Source organism: Garra rufa, chromosome 1 (genome assembly GCF_049309525.1).
Source record: "Garra rufa chromosome 1, GarRuf1.0, whole genome shotgun sequence".
Classification (NCBI taxonomy): Eukaryota; Metazoa; Chordata; class Actinopteri; order Cypriniformes; family Cyprinidae; genus Garra; species Garra rufa.
This window is the reverse complement of record NC_133361.1, coordinates 103,493,134-103,513,781: the sequence shown is the minus strand read 5'-3', so window position 1 is coordinate 103,513,781 and position 20,648 is coordinate 103,493,134. Positions and strand designations below refer to the sequence as shown.

The following is a 20,648-nucleotide window of genomic DNA, read 5'->3' as shown; positions in this document are numbered from 1 at the left end:
TTTCAGTCGACGTCAGAATTAGTATAAAGTGGCAGTAACTTCCGTTAAACTTGAGAATTACTCCGTTTTATCGTTTGTGCGACGTCACTCCTTCCCCGATACCAAGTTGCAGGCACTTTTAAAGAATGCCTTGAAAGACTATGTCAAGTCGTAATAGAATCGAGTCAATATTTCCTTAAGATGAAGGCAACATTGCTTTAAGGTTCACGAAAGCTTGCCTTCCCATTAATAGGGAATTTCATTTCCAATGCCAGCATGATATTACCCTTAAGAAAACCTCACAAGAACACCGCCACATGTTACATGAATACGACAGGGATGGTATTCCTGCATTCATTCAGCATTAGCCCAGCGTGAACACTGAATTTCGATTATATTGCATGTCAAAGGGTGGCCTAGGACTGAATTCAATGTCGCTGGATGGTATTTAGGGAATTTACCTGGAAACTCACAGTTTCTCCCGCAATGTCGTGTCGTCCACCCTTCAGATGAGCTGTGGCCTTTTTCCCTCAGGCGAAGGAGACAAGCAGGCGGACGGGAACAGAGAAGCCCGCTCTGTCGTGTAAGCGCTCTCAGCTATCAAAAGGCACCACGCTGCCCCGTGTGAGGCACGACCTTCAGATTATGAGACTGACGCGCTGCCTAACTGCGCCAACGAGGCCGGCGGGATGACCGGTCTGAAATGCGAAGCGCTAGCGTGTCGGTGCCTGCCTGCAGGGCGTAGATCCAAAAGCTGCGTTCAGGTCGCAGTCTCCTCTGGAGGTGTGGGTGCGAATCCCACTTTTCCGACAGAACTGTCCTTTGTCCTTTGGCTTCGGATAACAGCTACAGTCTTCAGCGCTTGGCAGAACATGTGGAGCTATATTTGAATCGAATCAACATTTCGTTAGGGATTCAGACCACAAGCTGGGTCTAGCCGCAACGGGTCAGCTCCCACCACGCAAGCGTGTCAGGATGGCCGAGCGGTCTAAGGCGCTGCGTTCAGGTCGCAGTCTCCCCTGGAGGCGTGGGTTCGAATCCCACTTCTGACAGACTTAAGTTTCTGCTACGGACAACAGCTACGGTCTTCAGCCGCAAGGCTGTAACTTTGCCAACTTTGCCTTGTGTCAGGGCATTAACTTTGCCAAAGCACCACATTTCAGTCGACGTCAGAATTAGTATAAAGTGGCAGTAACTTCCGTTAAACTTGAGAATTACTCCGTTTTATCGTTTGTGTGACGTCACTCCTTCCCCGATACCAAGTTGCAGGCACTTTTAAAGAATGCCTTGAAAGACTATGTCAAGTCGTAATAGAATCGAGTCAATATTTCCTTAAGATGAAGGCAACATTGCTTTAAGGTTCACGAAAGCTTGCCTTCCCATTAATAGGGAATTTCATTTCCAATGCCAGCATGATATTACCCTTAAGAAAACCTCACAAGAACACCGCCACATGTTACATGAATACGACAGGGATGGTATTCCTGCATTCATTCAGCATTAGCCCAGCGTGAACACTGAATTTCGATTATATTGCATGTCAAAGGGTGGCCTAGGACTGAATGCAATGTCGCTGGATGGTATTTAGGGAATTTACCTGGAAACTCACAGTTTCTCCCGCAATGTCGTGTCGTCCACCCTTCAGATGAGCTGTGGCCTTTTTCCCTCAGGCGAAGGAGACAAGCAGGCGGACGGGAACAGAGAAGCCCGCTCTGTCGTGTAAGCGCTCTCAGCTATCAAAAGGCACCACGCTGCCCCGTGTGAGGCTCGAACTCACGACCTTCAGATTATGAGACTGACGCGCTGCCTAACTGCGCCAACGAGGCCGGCGGGATGACCGGTCTGAAATGCGAAGCGCTAGCGTGTCGGTGCCTGCCTGCAGGGCGTAGATCCAAAAGCTGCGTTCAGGTCGCAGTCTCCTCTGGAGGTGTGGGTTCGAATCCCACTTTTCCGACAGAACTGTCCTTTGTCCTTTGGCTTCGGATAACAGCTACAGTCTTCAGCGCTTGGCAGAACATGTGGAGCTATATTTGAATCGAATCAACATTTCGTTAGGGATTCAGACCACAAGCTGGGTGTAGCCGCAACGGGTCAGCTCCCACCACGCAAGCGTGTCAGGATGGCCGAGCGGTCTAAGGCGCTGCGTTCAGGTCGCAGTCTCCCCTGGAGGCGTGGGTTCGAATCCCACTTCTGACAGACTTAAGTTTCGGCTACGGACAACAGCTACGGTCTTCAGCCGCAAGGCTGTAACTTTGCCAACTTTGCCTTGTGTCAGGGCATTAACTTTGCCAAAGCACCACATTTCAGTCGACGTCAGAATTAGTATAAAGTGGCAGTAACGCCGACGGGCGTTCCGTTAAACTTGAGAATTACTCCGTTTTATCGTTTGTGCGACGTCACTCCTTCCCCGATACCAAGTTGCAGGCACTTTTAAAGAATGCCTTGAAAGACTATGTCAAGTCGTAATAGAATCGAGTCAATATTTCCTTAAGATGAAGGCAACATTGCTTTAAGGTTCACGAAAGCTTGCCTTCCCATTAATAGGGAATTTCATTTCCAATGCCAGCATGATATTACCCTTAAGAAAACCTCACAAGAACACCGCCACATGTTACATGAATACGACAGGGATGGTATTCCTGCATTCATTCAGCATTAGCCCAGCGTGAACACTGAATTTCGATTATATTGCATGTCAAAGGGTGGCCTAGGACTGAATTCAATGTCGCTGGATGGTATTTAGGGAATTTACCTGGAAACTCACAGTTTCTCCCGCAATGTCGTGTCGTCCACCCTTCAGATGAGCTGTGGCCTTTTTCCCTCAGGCGAAGGAGACAAGCAGGCGGACGGGAACAGAGAAGCCCGCTCTGTCGTGTAAGCGCTCTCAGCTATCAAAAGGCACCACGCTGCCCCGTGTGAGGCACGACCTTCAGATTATGAGACTGACGCGCTGCCTAACTGCGCCAACGAGGCCGGCGGGATGACCGGTCTGAAATGCGAAGCGCTAGCGTGTCGGTGCCTGCCTGCAGGGCGTAGATCCAAAAGCTGCGTTCAGGTCGCAGTCTCCTCTGGAGGTGTGGGTGCGAATCCCACTTTTCCGACAGAACTGTCCTTTGTCCTTTGGCTTCGGATAACAGCTACAGTCTTCAGCGCTTGGCAGAACATGTGGAGCTATATTTGAATCGAATCAACATTTCGTTAGGGATTCAGACCACAAGCTGGGTCTAGCCGCAACGGGTCAGCTCCCACCACGCAAGCGTGTCAGGATGGCCGAGCGGTCTAAGGCGCTGCGTTCAGGTCGCAGTCTCCCCTGGAGGCGTGGGTTCGAATCCCACTTCTGACAGACTTAAGTTTCTGCTACGGACAACAGCTACGGTCTTCAGCCGCAAGGCTGTAACTTTGCCAACTTTGCCTTGTGTCAGGGCATTAACTTTGCCAAAGCACCACATTTCAGTCGACGTCAGAATTAGTATAAAGTGGCAGTAACTTCCGTTAAACTTGAGAATTACTCCGTTTTATCGTTTGTGTGACGTCACTCCTTCCCCGATACCAAGTTGCAGGCACTTTTAAAGAATGCCTTGAAAGACTATGTCAAGTCGTAATAGAATCGAGTCAATATTTCCTTAAGATGAAGGCAACATTGCTTTAAGGTTCACGAAAGCTTGCCTTCCCATTAATAGGGAATTTCATTTCCAATGCCAGCATGATATTACCCTTAAGAAAACCTCACAAGAACACCGCCACATGTTACATGAATACGACAGGGATGGTATTCCTGCATTCATTCAGCATTAGCCCAGCGTGAACACTGAATTTCGATTATATTGCATGTCAAAGGGTGGCCTAGGACTGAATGCAATGTCGCTGGATGGTATTTAGGGAATTTACCTGGAAACTCACAGTTTCTCCCGCAATGTCGTGTCGTCCACCCTTCAGATGAGCTGTGGCCTTTTTCCCTCAGGCGAAGGAGACAAGCAGGCGGACGGGAACAGAGAAGCCCGCTCTGTCGTGTAAGCGCTCTCAGCTATCAAAAGGCACCACGCTGCCCCGTGTGAGGCTCGAACTCACGACCTTCAGATTATGAGACTGACGCGCTGCCTAACTGCGCCAACGAGGCCGGCGGGATGACCGGTCTGAAATGCGAAGCGCTAGCGTGTCGGTGCCTGCCTGCAGGGCGTAGATCCAAAAGCTGCGTTCAGGTCGCAGTCTCCTCTGGAGGTGTGGGTTCGAATCCCACTTTTCCGACAGAACTGTCCTTTGTCCTTTGGCTTCGGATAACAGCTACAGTCTTCAGCGCTTGGCAGAACATGTGGAGCTATATTTGAATCGAATCAACATTTCGTTAGGGATTCAGACCACAAGCTGGGTGTAGCCGCAACGGGTCAGCTCCCACCACGCAAGCGTGTCAGGATGGCCGAGCGGTCTAAGGCGCTGCGTTCAGGTCGCAGTCTCCCCTGGAGGCGTGGGTTCGAATCCCACTTCTGACAGACTTAAGTTTCGGCTACGGACAACAGCTACGGTCTTCAGCCGCAAGGCTGTAACTTTGCCAACTTTGCCTTGTGTCAGGGCATTAACTTTGCCAAAGCACCACATTTCAGTCGACGTCAGAATTAGTATAAAGTGGCAGTAACGCCGACGGGCGTTCCGTTAAACTTGAGAATTACTCCGTTTTATCGTTTGTGCGACATCACTCCTTCCCCGATACCAAGTTGCAGGCACTTTTAAAGAATGCCTTGAAAGACTATGTCAAGTCGTAATAGAATCGAGTCAATATTTCCTTAAGATGAAGGCAACATTGCTTTAAGGTTCACGAAAGCTTGCCTTCCCATTAATAGGGAATTTCATTTCCAATGCCAGCATGATATTACCCTTAAGAAAACCTCACAAGAACACCGCCACATGTTACATGAATACGACAGGGATGGTATTCCTGCATTCATTCAGCATTAGCCCAGCGTGAACACTGAATTTCGATTATATTGCATGTCAAAGGGTGGCCTAGGACTGAATGCAATGTCGCTGGATGGTATTTAGGGAATTTACCTGGAAACTCACAGTTTCTCCCGCAATGTCGTGTCGTCCACCCTTCAGATGAGCTGTGGCCTTTTTCCCTCAGGCGAAGGAGACAAGCAGGCGGACGGGAACAGAGAAGCCCGCTCTGTCGTGTAAGCGCTCTCAGCTATCAAAAGGCACCACGCTGCCCCGTGTGAGGCACGACCTTCAGATTATGAGACTGACGCGCTGCCTAACTGCGCCAACGAGGCCGGCGGGATGACCGGTCTGAAATGCGAAGCGCTAGCGTGTCGGTGCCTGCCTGCAGGGCGTAGATCCAAAAGCTGCGTTCAGGTCGCAGTCTCCTCTGGAGGTGTGGGTGCGAATCCCACTTTTCCGACAGAACTGTCCTTTGTCCTTTGGCTTCGGATAACAGCTACAGTCTTCAGCGCTTGGCAGAACATGTGGAGCTATATTTGAATCGAATCAACATTTCGTTAGGGATTCAGACCACAAGCTGGGTGTAGCCGCAACGGGTCAGCTCCCACCACGCAAGCGTGTCAGGATGGCCGAGCGGTCTAAGGCGCTGCGTTCAGGTCGCAGTCTCCCCTGGAGGCGTGGGTTCGAATCCCACTTCTGACAGACTTAAGTTTCTGCTACGGACAACAGCTACGGTCTTCAGCCGCAAGGCTGTAACTTTGCCAACTTTGCCTTGTGTCAGGGCATTAACTTTGCCAAAGCACCACATTTCAGTCGACGTCAGAATTAGTATAAAGTGGCAGTAACTTCCGTTAAACTTGAGAATTACTCCGTTTTATCGTTTGTGCGACGTCACTCCTTCCCCGATACCAAGTTGCAGGCACTTTTAAAGAATGCCTTGAAAGACTATGTCAAGTCGTAATAGAATCGAGTCAATATTTCCTTAAGATGAAGGCAACATTGCTTTAAGGTTCAATACATATTGCGAGAGTGTAACACACACGTTGCGGGAGCGGGCGGTAATGGTCAGAAATTCGGATTCTAGAACACCTGCGCAGGATTCTAGAACACATTATCCGTGTATTTTCCGGAATGGCTGTGTGAAAGAGGCTGAAGTTGACGTAACACTGGTCTCTTATATTTACGTTGTTCGAAAGCCTGTGCAATGATGTAGTTTTGACATCTATCGACTGAACAGGGTTTTCATACTTGTTTTTGTGTTGATGCTGCTTAGCAATGAAATGGACGCAATGTTGTCGGGGTTTGACAAAAGGAGGGTGGGACGGTGGTTGGTATTCGGGGTGGTGACTAAAGGTGGTGACTGAGTAGATCAGACGTCACATTTTTACAGAAGTCACTGCGTCTTGTGAAAAGGAACAGCTACTTTAAGCAGGCTGTGTGCAGTTTACTGTGGATTGACTGTTTTGAAACTTATATGGTAGTTACATAGCCCCTAGACCTCAGTTATCATGAAAAAAGCCAGAAAATTTAGATTTTGACAATATGGGACCTTCAACTTTTATAATATATATCTCTTTGGTTTTGAGACTTTAGGCTTTGCAGCTTCACAAATCTTATCTAATGCACAAACAGCTTGTAACACTCCAAAGGAAACCGCGTCATATGCCCCTTTAAATTATCTTTGTTATTGATATCCCACACACCATTTCTACCAAATCTGCTTCTGGCGCCACCATCTGTAGGACTTATTGGCACTACTCTCAAATGTTAGTTTTTCATGTTTTTCAGCTTATAACAAGTTACTGAAAATGAACCCTTCTTACTTGTATTTCAGAGTTGATTAAAGAAAAAGAGGAGAATGAAGAATCAAGTCAAGTTGAGGAGAAAAATCATTTTAAAACTGGAGAAAGACCTTTGAGTTGCTCTCAAGCCAAACAGAAAGATTTAAAGAAAAGAAGAGCAGAGAAATGTTCCACCTGCACTCAGTGTGGAAAAAGTTTCACAAGAAAAACAGATCTTGAGCGCCACATGAAAATTCATACTGAAGAAAAACCATTTACTTGTGATCAATGTGGGAAGAGTTTTTCACGCTCATCAAGCCTTAAGGAGCACATGAACATCCACACTAGAGAGAAGCACACATGTGATCAATGTGGTAAAGTGTATTTAGCTGCTTCAGGTCTGAGAAATCACTTGAAAGTTCATACAAAGGTGAAGCCACATTCATGCCATTTGTGTGGTAAGAATTTTTGGCATCTACAGAGCTTGCAAGTATATGAGAATATAAATACTGGTGTGAGAGAATCCATGTGTTCCAAGTGTGTAAAGATTTCTACTTCAGTAACTTATTTAAAACTGCATAAGTTGATCCACACTGGAGAGAAATCCTATGAGTGTTCACACTGCAACAAGAGATTTAGTCGGTCAGGGGACCTGAAAATACACAAGAGGATCCACACTGGAGAGAAACCTTATGAGTGTTCACACTGCAACAAGAGATTTAGTCGGTCAGTAGGTTTGAAAACACATGAGAGGACTCACACTGGAGAGAAACCTTATGAGTGTTTACACTGCAACAAGAGATTCCGTCGGTCAGGGGACCTGAAAATACACGAGAGGATCCACACTGGAGAGAAACCTTATGAGTGTTTACACTGCAACAAGAGATTCCGTCGGTCAGGGGACCTGAAAATACACGAGAGGATCCACACTGGAGAGAAACCTTATGAGTGTTCACACTGCAACAAGAGATTTAGTCGGTCAGTACGTTTGAAAACACATGAGAGGACTCACACTGGAGAGAAACCTTATGAGTGTTCACACTGCAACAAGAGATTTAGTCAGTCACAAACATATTAGGACTATTATTAGAGATGAGCACGAGTTCGCTGAAGTGACAGCAATGACTGATAATGTAAACAATTATCTTTCATGTTTAGCCTGAGTATGACCCTACTTTTTGCCGTCATCAAAACTTAGTAGCAACTCGACAAAATCGAGTCAGATAGGGAGATTTAAAAAAAAAACAAAAAAACGACATAATCTTAAATTTGGCCGTATTTAGTGCATGTGCAGGACGCGTTTGCTGTAGCAGCGCACACACATAACAGAAGCATTCATTCAGACAAGGCAACAAAATACAACACAAAAGTGAATAAACTGTTCGCCAAAGCTTAAGACAGACCCTTTAAAAGTAACGGTTCAAAAACACGGCGCATTAAAAACATGAAGCCGAGCGCCAGACACGGTCGTGACGAAAATGTGCGTGCTTATGATGACTAGGATAATCTGCAGAAACCGCAAAAAAGACGTTGAAGTGTTTATAAATGCGTCTCCAGCCATGTATTCACTCAGGTAGATGTATCTTTTTTTTTTTCTTAAGAAAGAAATTAAGATGTTCTTAAGAACATATTTGAGAATATCTTAAGATTTTTTCAAGAATTGCACTTAAGAACATTCTTACGTACTTCTTAGAATTTATCTTAAGAAATTTCTTAATTAATTTCTTAAGAAGATATTCGTGAATCCGGCCCCAGGTCAGGGAAATGGGACAGCCATGGTAGAAGCTTAATTCTGTGCTTAGTGACACAATTTTTGTGTTGATTTTAATGTTTGTTTTGAATCATCATCCTGCTGGAAGATGCAACCATGGCCCATTATAAGATTTCTAACAGAGGCCGTCAGGTTTTGTTTTTTTATTTGCTGGTATTTGATAGAATTCATGAAGTACTGTGTCTAAACAAGATGTACAGGGTCTACAGAAAAATAGGTCCACAACATTAAAGACCCAGCATTATTTTTAATTGGGGGCATGGGATACTTTTTATCCCTGTCTGCACCAAAATCATCTGGAGGGTTAGCTGCAAAAAAAGCACATTTTTAGTTCCATCTGACCATAGAAGCCAGTCCTGTTTGAAGCTCCAATCATGTCTGACAAGTGAATACACTGGAGATTGTTTTTGGGAAAGCCAGGAGGATTTGTTCTTGAAACCCTCTTGAACAACATGTGGTGATGTAGGGGCTGTTTTATCTTTTTTTTTTTAGGCTTTCTGAACCCAAGACTCAACAATTCTCTGCAATTCTCCAACTGTGATCCTTGGAGAGTCTTTGGCCACTCAAACTCTCCTCCTTATCGTGTATTAGGATGATATAGGCACATCCTCTTCTAGGCAGATTTGTAACATCTTTAGTTGATTGGAACTTCTTAATTATTGCCCTGATGGCGGGAATGGGGATTTTCAATGCTTTAGCTCTTTTCTTACAGCAACTTTCTATTTTGTGAAGCTCAACAAACTTGTTCTGCAAAAAAAAAATGGAACACTAAAATAACACATCTTTATCTCATTCGATTAGGCAAGGCTTGTTTTTTTTTTTCAGAATAATCCTTTGTTTTTATATACAGTACTGAAACTGTATTTTGGTATGTTTAATATACTGTACCCACTTCAAATTCATTCATCTCTGACACAGTTTGAGATAAAGGTATCAAATCAACTGTAAAAATCCCTAAATATAATTCCCTGTAATGCACAAGGCTTTTTTTTTTCAGATTATTCATTTTTTATGTTTTTTTTTTATATTTTATATAAAAATAAATTTCTGTAAGGTCTTGCTCTCACATTCTGCTTAGACTCAATTAAGTTGGAACCTCCTCCTATACTTTGATTTTATTTGTGTATTTGTATTTTTCACTTTCTCTGTTTGCTTTTATTTCATTCATTTACCTTTGTTTAGCTTGAATTTACCAATAGGTTGGTTTCACGTGACTTCACGCTGCTGTATCGCGAGAGCGCGAAATTCAGATGGAGGGCAGGAAGTGAAATAGCTGAGGATCTGCCAGTGCCGTCTGAAATAATGCCAATGTTTTGTGTAGTTTACGGCTGCTCTAATCGTTCAAACCGAAAAAAGGAAAAGGGAGTTTTACAGAGTACCAAAGATTGTCACTAATAAAGCTGAGAAATGTAAAAGCTCACAGAACAACACCGTAAAAAGTGTATTTTTAAAGTCGTCTGCGGTCGGGAGTAGCATAGTCTGTTAATGCTCGTGTCTGCAGCGACCACTTCGTCGGAGGTGTGTTAGCTAGCCAACTTGTTTTTTGTGTCTGTGTTTATATAGCATTAGGTTGTCGTTAAATGCTCATTTACTTAGTAATGATTATTAAGGTACCGGTAGTCTAATATGAACTTCATTGGGGCTTTTTAGGCTGTCCTAGCGCTTTGGGTGACGTTGAGTTGGTAGACGGTCAACTTAGGGTACTGAAAAACTAAACCCAAATCTGACTGAGACTGAGCTAACAATGGATGACATTGAGAAGATGGAGGATGTTCAGAGACCAAACAAAACAGAGCTTGGAGATCTTCGAGCCAAAGCAATGGACACACAGTTCAACAAGGAGTCCTTTGAAAAAACGAAGACAAGACAAGGTTCTACACGGGGCTTCCCAACTTCTTAGTTTTGATTCAGATTTTTGAGCTGTGCAAACCCTACATCAGCTGTGGTCCTATGTCTGTGCTGTCTAAATTTGAACAGTTCATTTTAGTTTTGATGAAGCTGAGACTAAATCTCCCGCTGAAAGATTTAGCTTTCAGGTTCAAGATCTTTCTGCCAATTGCTTCTAGAGTTTGGCATAAAGTCATTGACATAATACATGAAAGGTTGTAATTTCAAATTGAGTGGCCAGAGCGACATGTTCTACAAGCTACAATGCCAATGGGATTCAGACAGGCATTTGGATGTAAAGTTGCTGTGATATAGGGCTGCAACTAACGACTATTTTAATAGTCGACTAGTCACCGACTATTGAAACGATTAGTCGACTAATCGGATAATTATTCAATTTTTCTAAAATTTAGCATGAGATTGCTTTAATTATGTGGAAAATGATAGTAAATACAAGAAAGAAGGGGGTACTTCAATGAAAAATGCATATTTTATTGAACTTTGCTGCTGATAGGCCAATTCATACTAAAAGTAAATAAAAATGCCCTGTCTAAAACCATTTAGGCACAGTAATCGGTCAGTACAGACATAAATGCATAAATTAAGAAACTCTATAATCTTTTTAAAGGACAGGCACATTTGTTTTATAAGAAAAAATAAATTAAAATCAAGTAAACATTTTCTTCCTGTAAACCAGGGGCAGGCACATCAGCAGCAATAATACCGTAAACAAACATGTATATCCAAAACAAAACGTATTGGCTTCCATGTTATTTAAATCTTACCGAGGCCAGCCAAACTCTGTTTCATTCAACTGTCCGACGTGCTTTCTCTTTAAATGTTCGTGCATCACAGAGGTGCTGCCGTGATGCACAAGGACTGCTTTACAAACCATGCAGGTAATCTTTTTATTCGCCGTAGCAGGCTAAAATGCTCCCAAACTTTATGCCTGTTTCACACATACTCAGTCTGCATTGCGTCTACAGTCCGTGTGCGTTACGTAAGCGGTGCAGAAGCAGCACGGACTCGTTTTGTGCTCACACAGAACGCGTTTACAGTCCGTACATTGTGAACGTTGTAATCCGTTAACATGGGTGTGGAAAAAAAATACGCACTGCAGACGGAGTATGTGTGAAACGGGCGTGTTTTGGTACGCGCAGCTGCTGCATTCAGTGCATTGGACACCGCCATTTCTGTATGTTATCGCTCAGCATAGAAGCTAATGCCTATGTGCGACTCTCGGCAGAGAGATGCCTCACTCGGTCGGAGAAAACATGTCTGGCGACAACATCGACATTGTCGACTATTTCTATTATCGATTTTTGTCGACAACGTCGACGAATCGTTGCAGCCCTACTGTGATAGTTGACTGTTTCGAAGTTTTTGTTGAGAAGCCCTCTAATTTACTAGCCCAAGCACAAACGTGGTCAAACTACAAGCATCACCATACTTTCTGATTGGTGTTGCACCCCAAGGCTATGTAACTTACATATCTTGTGCCTGGGGAGGGTGAGTCAGCGATAAACAGATCACAAAAGAGAGTGGCCTCCTAAAAAACCTGTTTCCTGGAGATATTGTCCTAGCAGACCGTGCGTTCAATATTGGTGATGGTGTGGGATTTTACTGTGCTTCACTACAGATACCTGCATTTACCAAGGGGAAAAACAGCTGTCAGCGTATGAGGTAGCAGACACAAGAAAAATTGCGAATTTGCATATTCATGTTGAGAGTTATCGGTTTAGTCAGAAGAAAATATCAGATTCTGCAAAGCAGGGCTATGCCCATAGAGCACATGACAACAAAACAAGGTGAGGCACTAGCATTGATTGACACATGATGAATCTTTCGGATTCTGTTGTCCCATTGGAGTAAGGAGGAGGGAGGGATAGGGATAATAATCAGTCAGTCCAGTACCTAAGCCCTCACACATGTAGAGTCCAATACCTGATTCCTGTTTCTTGGCTCTGATGATAAGTAAGAGGACAGGAAGTAGTACTACATGTATCAGTCTGTTAATATGTTTTCATACTAGGGCTAGTGACTAGTCCAATTGTACTGGATACATGTATTATATGTAATGAAAGGGATTCTAATCTGTTATTGCACACCATGTTCTTATTATAACAATTGTTGAAAAATCTAATCTTGTAAATAAACCACCATGTATAATTCTGTCTTCTCAATGGCATTTAATGTTTTCATTAACAGCCAGAACTCACAAAGACCACACTCATAATAACAATAGTCAAAATGTACTCTTGTTTCATACAACAGTATTGATATAACAGCAATATCACACACCCCACTTTCTAGAGTGCCTGGATCCTTTCATTACACATGAGTTTGTAACTTGCTGTCCCAGTATTTATGGAAGTATACAGTTTCTTAAAAAAAGCACTCAACTTTAAGGATAACATCATCCTAAAGTTCAAGATCAGGCAAAATCATTTCAACAAAAATGTCATTGTGGTTCCACACAACAAAATCACAGTACTCAGCGTCTACAATGTGAAGCTGTTCCTGAACTTGGTAGTAGTAGTCATGAGTCCGGTCCAGCATAACATTATTCCCATCATTGATGAGGCAGAAGCCCTTTTCCCCAGCACACAAGCGTAGATTGGCTTCATCTTGAGTGTGGACACTAAAATCACACAGAGAAGGACATGAACAATAGATTAACAAATATATTTTCTGGCTTTTTGGTTAGTTTAGGACTTGAGACACAACTCAGACTCAAGATTAAGGGACTTTACTACAACAGAGACAGTAATATTACCTTAATCTCGCAGATTCCAGTTCCGTGACAGTCACAAGAGACAATCCCATAAGGGGAGGACCCCATGTATGGCCACTTGGGGTTCAGCCAGAGACCACTGTCCATACAGGAGAAGCCTGCATGCTCCCGACCCATCAGCTTCTCATACACTCTTCTGGCTTGTGCTTCATGTTTGCATCCATAACTGTACACAGTACACATTCAAAACATGAAAAGGAAATCATTACTTAGTATTGGATGTGTAGAGCCAATTCAGTGATTTAAATGCCATTACCCTAAACCCCTATACTTACTTCTACTCCTGCATAACCCTAGTCTTATAAACCTATAACTAATGTTGACTCTTCAGGGCTGTCCATACCATACTCAATCCACTGCGCGTTTTTCTCTTATCAGCTCGTGCACCAAAGCAATGTGTTACTATACATTTCAATTAAAATTCCACCAGTAATAAAGGTTTACTTAATATACAGCCTTCTTTTTTATCCAAATTATACCATCTGTTGTCAGTGTTTCTTTTTCTGGAAATAAACACTGTTTACACGCAGCCTTACCTCTGCCTTCCCTTACTTCAAACCCTAAATACCTTGTAGCGGCTGTGGTGAACCTATTTGCTTCTGGGTAGCATATGGCCTTGATCAAGTTCTTGGATGGTTGCTGGGGGTTGGTCTTTATAGCTTGTTTCAGCTTGGAAGCAGTTATGCGTCCAGCTCTTTGCCTAAACCAAATCCTGCTTGCACTCTGACTTCGAGTTGCCCTCTCTACAGCCTGGACCTGGGACATGATGAGCTCTTCTAGCTGGAATACCTGGCATAGCTCTCCAAGCTCTTTGGGGGGTAGCTGCAGAGTCTCTGGTGTTCTTTATTCAAGAACAGTTTTAGGAAGCATACTAGATTTGGGGATGAATTCTTTGTAGTAAGGCTCCCTAGCCATCAGTGCTGCACTCCTTGGACAGTTTTTGCTTAAAGTCTCAAAAAAACTAGCATATGTTTCTGACCCTCTCTTCACTCTTGGGCATGAAAATGATTTCCCAACCTGGTTTTCAGTTGTCCTGCCATCAATGTAACAGTCAAGCTTTTTTTTTTTTTTGGCTTTAGCAGAGGAGAAGCTGATCAGAGCTACTGGAGCAGCAGGAATCTAAAAATAAGTTAACACAAAGATCATTAAGTCCACAATTCTGTGGTCCATAACCATAACATATCTATATGCAGTATAAATCTGGCATTTATCCAATGGCTGTGAGCAGAACAGGTAAGGCTATCATTACAGGATTGAGATGCCAAACTGTGTTTATGTAACTTTGCAGTCTTAGCTTCTCTTTGTCCAACATTTGGTTTGCAGTAAACGTGTCACCTTACCTTTTTTACATGTGATGGTATCAGCCACTTGCACTGCTCTGTTGTGCAGGAAGCTGTATCTCGCATCTTTACCCCAACTTCAATGGAAAAAAGAACTGCCCCTACATGAGAACACGATTCTGATAGTCTGTGAATAGAATACAATATGATTTTTTATATATATATATATATATATATATATATATATATATATATATATTAGGGCCGGGACTTTAACGCGTTAATTTAGATTAATGAATTACACAAAAATAGCGCGTTAATTTTTTTAACGCATTTTAATCGCACTTATTTTTGGAATGCGGAATGTTTCTCACTGAATGAGTTTCGGCGGACAGAAAGTGCTTGGAAACATCCCTGTTTAAACTGGCAACAACATACTTTACGACTATGAAAATCAAATCAAATCATATCAATAACAAGATAATCAGTGGGGCAACGTTAGCGGTGCCGGAAGAAAAGTGGGTATATATGCTTCATATATGAATATCGTTTTTTGGCTTTCTATTTGAAGGCATTTGTTTACTGGATCCTTGGACTGAAAGGTTTACAGATTCACTGGTTTAAGGAAGTTCTGATCATAAAACGCTGCTCCTTTTTATTTGTAAGGTATTGTTTTCGTTATTATGTACTATTTAAATTACATTACTAGGGTGCGGGAGACGCAGCAGGCGCACACGCATTAGGCGCCTAACCAAATACATTTCAAAGCAATACGGCGCCACAATCCTGACTGCATTATTGCTGCCTTTATTGTGTGTTTTTAGCGAATATTTACATTCATTCACATATGACTGGATGTGGTTGACTGTCATGATTTTGGCTAATGCAGGATAATGCGCATCAGAGGAGATTTAAATACGCATAGCACCAGGCCTGCAGAGCTGAATGTGCGTTCTTTTGATGCACTTGTGGCTGGCAGCGGGAGCTGCTTGGCGCTTTCGTGACGTAATGTGTTGATAACCTTATCAAAGAACTTAATAAAATATGAAAATAGATATTCCCAAATATGTAATATAGGCTAGGGAATTGCACGCAACATTCTGTCACGTATCTGGTCAATCCTATCATCATGAACTCTTGCACAACACATTCTGGACTTCATTCCCCACAAGCCACTGCACTTATCACTGCATTCACCTGCTCTCACTTTACTGATTACCGCTCACAGCTGCACCTCATCACATTTAAGCTTCTCACACACACAGCCACTCCGCGAAGTCTTTTTGTTCCGTATGGTCTGTATTTCCGAGTGTTTCTTCCCGAGTTTGTTTTCCCTGTGTTTTGATTCCTGGACTCCCTCCCGTGTTTGATTCTTGCTGCCAGCCCCGACCTTTCTGCCTGTTTTTTGACGACGATTTCTGCCTGCCCCTTTGTGTTTGTTTGTTTTGTGTTACCTAATAAATGCTGCAAATGGATCCGAACGTCTCTGACCCTCCTTGTGACAGAAGACTTTGCCACTACAAGGATCCAGCAGCGAGTATGGTGTCATCCGGTTCCAGCATGAATCCAACGGTGCAGATCATGCTTCTCAAGCAGGGTGAGCGGACTATTGAGGATTATGTCATGGCAAATCTGTCTTCTATTGATGATCAATGCCTTATGATTTTCTTCCGTGGAGGACTCTTAGAGCCATTGGCTTCCCTTATGCCAATGTTTGAACCGGGCTGCACTTTGCAATATTATATGGATCTTGCTCTTTTGTTGAGTGGCTCTCCTTTTACTGTGGGAATTGTGGAGGAGGACCATCTTTCCACAGTAAGTTCCAGCTCAGAGCCACAGCACAAGATGGCCGCCCTTCCTGAGCCTGTTCACAAGATGGCCGCCCCTCCTGAGCCTGTTCATAAGATGGCCGCCCCTCCTGAGCCTGTTGCCAGGATGGCTTCTGTTCCTGAGTTCCCGGCCAAGATGGCTACCTCGCATGACTCTGTAAGCAAGATGGCCTCCCTTCTAGAGTCTTTTCACAAGATGACCTCCCTTCTAGAGTCTGTTCGCAAAATGGCTGCCCTTCCAGAGTCTGCTCTCAAGATGGTCACCCTTCCAGAGCCATTGCACAAGATGGCTGCCCTTCCAGAGCCTCTGCTGGTTCCGCCCGGCCGTCCAGAGCCTCCGCTGGTTCAGCCCAGCCTTCCAGAATCTACGCTGGTTCAGCCCGGCCTTCCAGAGCCTCCACTGGTACAGCCCGGCCTTCCAGAGCCTCCGCTGGTCCCGCCCGGCCTTCCAGAGCCTCCGCTGGTTCAGCCCTGCTTTCCAGAGCCTCCGCTGGTTCAGCCCGGCCTTCCAGAATCTCCGCTGGTTCAGCCCGGCCTTCCAGAGTCTCCGCTGGTCCCGCCTGGCCTTCCAGAGTCTCCGCTGGTTCAGCCCGGCCTTCCAGAGTCTCCGCTGGTTCAGCCCGGCCTTCCAGAGTCTCCGCTGGTCCCGCCCGGCCTTCCAGAGCCTCCGCTGGTTCCATCCAGTCGTCCTGAGATTCCTGTCTTCCCGGTTCTGGTCACGGAGCTCATGCATGGACTGTTCCCACCCACCCTCCCTGCTGCTCCAGTCCCGCCACCTCTGTCTCCTGACAGTCCCTCTGCTCACCCACATCCCACCTTCGGTGCAGAGGACTTGCCGTGGGACTGCCAGTCTCCATCGGTGTCCAGACTGAAGGATCCCTCACCATCACCTCCAGTCTCAGAGTCCTGGACTCCACCTCGGCCCTCTGACCCTGCGGCTCCACCCCGGCTCTGTGCTCCCTCGTCTCCGTTGTCGGCCGTCGGCCCACCAGCTCCTCCGGGCTCCATCGTCTCTCCGGCTCCGCCCCGGTCAGTCGTCACCCCACCTTCGCCGCTGGACTCTACTCCTCCGGCTGCGCCTCGTCACTCCGTCCTGCCGGCTCTGTGGACCTCCTCCCTCCCGTGGGCACAGCCTCGATCCTCTGTCACTCCGGCTCCGCTGCGTACCTCCGGACCTCCATCTCCGCCGTGGTCACCAGAGCCTTGGGTTCTGCCTTGGCCCTCCGGATCCTCTGTGTCACCCAGGACCATCGACTCTCCGGTTCCGCCTCGGGCTCCACCGGCTCCACCTCCGTCGGTCGGCCCCATGCAGGAGCCAACCCTTCCTCCGCCATGGCTTCTCCCTCCGTCGGCTCAGCCTCAGTTCGTGGTTCCAGTACCCCTACATGGACCTGGCCCTCCATCCCTCCCCCTGTTCCGCCTCCGCTCCACCACCCTCCAGGTTGTATTAGGTGGTTAGAGCGTCTGGAAGCCGCTCCTTGGGGAGGGGCTCTGTCACGTATCTGGTCTATCCTCTCATCATGAACTCTTGCACACACATTCTGGACTGCAATCCCCATAAGCCACTGCACCAATCACTGCACACAGCTGCTCCTCGTTTCCCACTGAACTGATTGCTGCATACACCTGTTTATCATTTACCCACATGCATTTAAGCCACTCACACACACAGCCACCTTGCGAAGTCTTATTGTTCCATTTGGTCGTAATTCTAAGCGTTTCTCTCTGTGTTGGTTTATCAGTGTATGACTCTGGACTGTGTACCCCGTTGACGATTCCTGCTTCCTGCCATTGCGACCATTGCCTGTCTATCGAACTGTTTCCCGGATTACCTACGTTGTTCCTGTTTTCTGGTGATTTTTCTGCCTGTCGACACTTCTCAATAAAGCCTTGCAAATGGATCCGCACGTCTCTGACTCCTTCCTGTGACACTCTGTAGTACAAATTATTTTTTTATTAATACTACTTTTATGATTGGTAATACAGTTGTCTTATTCTGCTGTTATATTGTTTTAATTAGAAATTTTAAAAATAAAATATAATAAATACTTTTTTTATTTATTTGACAGATAATGTCTTTGAATAAAAAAAAAATGCCATTACAAAGGTAAAAAGAATTATAATCCCTGTATTTATTTATTAATTTTTTTGCATATGTGTATATATATTCTAATGGCTCTATCGGGGATAGGGTGGGTGTTCTTTGGTTGGTGTTTAGTTACTAATACAGTATATGTTAAAAAAAAAATTCTAAATGTTTTGAAACAATAAAAAAGTATCTGGAAGACATACCTGGAACATCTTTCCAGTCTTAAGAGAAACTCTTTTGTTGACTATGAACAAAACGTAAGCCACTCTCACAGCTTTAGGTGTAACTAGATTTAAGTGATTTAACACTACACCGCGTTCCAAATTATTATGCAAATTGTATGTAAGTGTCATAAACACACAGTTTTTTGTTTTTCAATTAAACTCATGGATGGTATTGTGTCTCATGGCTCTTTGGATCACTGAAATGAATCTCAGACACCTGTGATAAATAGTTTGCCAAATGAGCCCAATTAAAGAAAAATTACTTAAGAAGGATGTTCCACATTATTAAGCAGGCCACAGGTTTCAAGCAATTATGGGAAAGAAAAAGGTCTCTCTGCTGCCGAAAAGCGTCAAATAGTGCAATGCTTTAAGCAAGGTATGAAAACATTAGATATTTCACGAGAACGTAAGCGTGATCTTTGTACTGTGAAGAGATTTGAGGCTGATTCAGAGCACAGACAGGTTCGTGCAGGTAAAGGCAGAATGAGGAAGGTTTCTGCCAGACAAATTCATCAGATTAAGAGAGCATCTACTAAAATGCCATTACAAAGTAGCAAACAGGTTTTTGAAGCTGCTGGTGCCTCTTGAGTCCCGCGAACATCAAGGTGTAGGATCCTCCAGAGGCTTGCAGTTGTGCATAAACCTACTATTCGGCCACTCCTAACTAATGCTCACAATCAGAAACGGTTGCAGTGGGCCCAGACATACATGAAGACTCATTTTCAAACAGTCTTGTTTACTGATGAGTGTTGTGCATCTTTGGATGGTCCAGATAGATGGAGTAGTGGATGGAACATGTCCCAACAAGGCTGCGACCACAACAAGGAGGTGGCGTTTTTGGCTGGAATCATAGGGAGAGAGCTGGTTGGCCCCTTTAGGATCCCTAAAGGTATTAAAATGACCTCGGCAAAGTATGTCGAGTTTTTGACTTACCACTTTCTTTCATGGTACAAAAAGAAGAACTGTGCCTTCCGTAGCAAAATCATCTTCATGCATGACAATGCACCATCTCATGCTGCAAATAATACCTCTGTGTCATTGGCTGCTATCTGCATAAAAGATGAGAAACTCATGGTGTGGCCACCATCCTCCCCTGACCTCAACCAGATTGAGAACCTTTGGAGCATCCTCAAGCAAAAGATCTATGAGGGTGGGAGGCAGTTCACATCAAAACAGCAGCTCTGGGAGGCTATTCTGGCATCCTGCAAACAAATTCAATCAGAAACTCTCCAAAAACTCACAAATTCAATGGATGCAAGAATTGTGATAGCGATAGCAAAGAAGGGGTCCTATGGTAAGATGTAACTTGCCCAGTTAGGATGTTTTTGATTGAAATAGATTTTGATTTCAGTAAATATGACCGCCTAATGCTGCAAATTCAGCAAATGCCCATTTTCAGTTCTTTACAACCTATACAATGTTTTAACTCTGTTGTGCATAATAATGTGGAACAGTGCATTTTCAGATTTTTATTTTTGAAATAAATACTGTTATCATTAGGAGGTTTGTTCAATAAAATTCGAATTATACCCTAATGGTTGATGACTTAAAAATTATACTGACTGTCATTTGCATTGACTAATTATGAAAACCAGAGAAAGATATAATTTGCATAATAATTTGGAACGCGGTGTAATAAGATCTGTTAAAGAAACACTCCACTTTTTTTGGAAATAGGCTCATTCCATCACCTTGAAAAAGTCTTACCGGACATCTTACATTCAAATCGATATTTGCACTGCCGCTGACAGAGAGAGTCTTCATGTTAAGGTGAGAACGGCTTCACAAACAGTCTTTTTAAATACCCAGTAAGTCATAATTGCTTCTTGACATTTTTTTGTTTATATTTGACAATTTCACTCCCTTCTCCTGTATTTCAAGAACATAAGCATATTTTTCTGGTGCTGCAATCACCAGTTCAGCGATTAGGGCACTTTGCACTATAGTGTTCCAGTCCACTCCATACTTCCTAAAGGCATCTGCCATGTTGCTTCATCTGCTCAGTGGTAGTTCTGGGGGATGGGGCCAGTGCCCCTGCGTCAGCACACTTGGCCACTCCACTGGCCCCCCTACATCTGGAAT

At 44.3% G+C, this 20,648-nt stretch overlaps 7 non-coding genes across 7 annotated transcripts; 5 read left to right on the top strand and 2 right to left on the bottom strand.

Moving 5' to 3' along the window:
• Window positions 1-948: 948 nt before the first annotated feature.
• Window positions 949-1,031, top strand: trnal-cag (transfer RNA leucine (anticodon CAG)). The gene has a single exon. It is a non-coding gene; the product is annotated as a tRNA-Leu (tRNA).
• Window positions 1,032-1,731: 700 nt separating this feature from the next.
• Window positions 1,732-1,805, bottom strand: trnam-cau (transfer RNA methionine (anticodon CAU)). Its single transcript has one exon. It is a non-coding gene; the product is annotated as a tRNA-Met (tRNA).
• A 287-nt stretch (window positions 1,806-2,092) lies between these two features.
• Window positions 2,093-2,175, top strand: trnal-cag (transfer RNA leucine (anticodon CAG)). Its single transcript has one exon. It is a non-coding gene; the product is annotated as a tRNA-Leu (tRNA).
• A 1,064-nt stretch (window positions 2,176-3,239) lies between these two features.
• On the top strand, window positions 3,240-3,322 carry trnal-cag (transfer RNA leucine (anticodon CAG)). The gene has a single exon. It is a non-coding gene; the product is annotated as a tRNA-Leu (tRNA).
• A 700-nt stretch (window positions 3,323-4,022) lies between these two features.
• Window positions 4,023-4,096, bottom strand: trnam-cau (transfer RNA methionine (anticodon CAU)). Its single transcript has one exon. It is a non-coding gene; the product is annotated as a tRNA-Met (tRNA).
• Window positions 4,097-4,383: 287 nt separating this feature from the next.
• Window positions 4,384-4,466, top strand: trnal-cag (transfer RNA leucine (anticodon CAG)). Its single transcript has one exon. It is a non-coding gene; the product is annotated as a tRNA-Leu (tRNA).
• Window positions 4,467-5,530: 1,064 nt separating this feature from the next.
• Window positions 5,531-5,613, top strand: trnal-cag (transfer RNA leucine (anticodon CAG)). The gene has a single exon. It is a non-coding gene; the product is annotated as a tRNA-Leu (tRNA).
• Window positions 5,614-20,648: the final 15,035 nt, after the last annotated feature.